This window comes from Triticum dicoccoides, chromosome 2A (assembly GCF_002162155.2).
Source record: "Triticum dicoccoides isolate Atlit2015 ecotype Zavitan chromosome 2A, WEW_v2.0, whole genome shotgun sequence".
Taxonomy (NCBI): domain Eukaryota; kingdom Viridiplantae; phylum Streptophyta; class Magnoliopsida; order Poales; family Poaceae; genus Triticum; species Triticum dicoccoides.
The window spans coordinates 748,923,180-748,924,514 of record NC_041382.1 but is presented as its reverse complement, the minus strand read 5'-3'; positions in this window follow the sequence as shown (position 1 = coordinate 748,924,514).

Genomic DNA, 1,335 nt, shown 5'->3' with positions numbered 1-1,335 from the left:
CACTAAAAAACTAAAATGGTTTTTTATTTTAAGGATAATCGGGTTAGACCCAAGCATGATTTTCAGTTTTGTGTTACATCCTCCTCCCTTGAATAATAAGCACAAGAAGGTTTTGTCACACTTAAAATTTTGTTCCTTTAATGATAAAACAATTTCAATTGATAATATACACATAAATATACAATTTGGAAATAAGTGTTTTTGATAGACGTTCTGCATATGAGGTAATTGATTTTATTGAACATATATAACCTATAAGTGATCTCTCAGATGGGTTAGCCATGGATGTTATGTCCTTCAGTATTTTTGTCAAACCAAGTAAGAATAACTTCTTTTGTAGAGTGGACGAGTATGTATGGTCTTATTTGCACTGTTAAAATCTGTTTCGTTACAAAAAGTTTTGTCATTCGGATTGACTCAATTGATGCCAATGCTAATTTTAGCATGCATAAGTTACCTTCCACATTTGATGTCTAGTTTTTAAACCTTGACCATCATAACTAGAACTTACTATGCAATCAACTAAGCAAATTATTTAGCCTCGGTGTGAACGAAGGTAGTGTTTTTTTACCTCTAATTTTAATAATATAATAAATATTTTTTTTTGGCCTTCTATAAGATGATTATATTGAATTTGTTTGATATTACATATTAAAGTTGTAAGGAATCTTGCACGAACTCCATTATTATGCTAAAAGTATTACTTTGAACCTGTTTGTTTGATTTAACCTTTTTACTGTACTTAATTCTATAGTTAATTGTGTATGAAGTCAGGAGTATGTCGTGAACGATGTAACTAGATCCATATGATTTTTGTTAGACTATTATAAGGCTTGGCGTACGGACTACAATATTAAGGTAAATGTATACTTTGACTTGTCGATTTGCTTCACGTTTTTCCTAAGTGCTTATTCTTGTAGTTAATTGCATACAAAGTCAAGAGTATGTCGTGAGCGATGTAATTAAAGATGTAAGATTTTTGTTAGACTATGACAAGGCTAGCTCTGCGAACTGCATTATTAAGCTAAAGGTATACTTTGACTTGTTACTTTGCTTCACGTTTTTCCTGGGTGCTTATTTATTTAATTAATCACATACAGATTGAGTTAAGAGTACGTGGTGGAGCGATGCCACTATATGATTTATTTTTTAGTTAGTTTGGTGTACGAACTGCATTATTAAGCTACAAGCATACCTTTAACTTTTTTCTATACTTCACGGTTTTCCTGTGTGCTTAATAGTTAATTCTATGGTTAACCATGTACAAAAGTCAAGAATATGCTGCAAGCGATGTCACTACATCTAAGCTATGTCACTAGATACATATCCAATTAT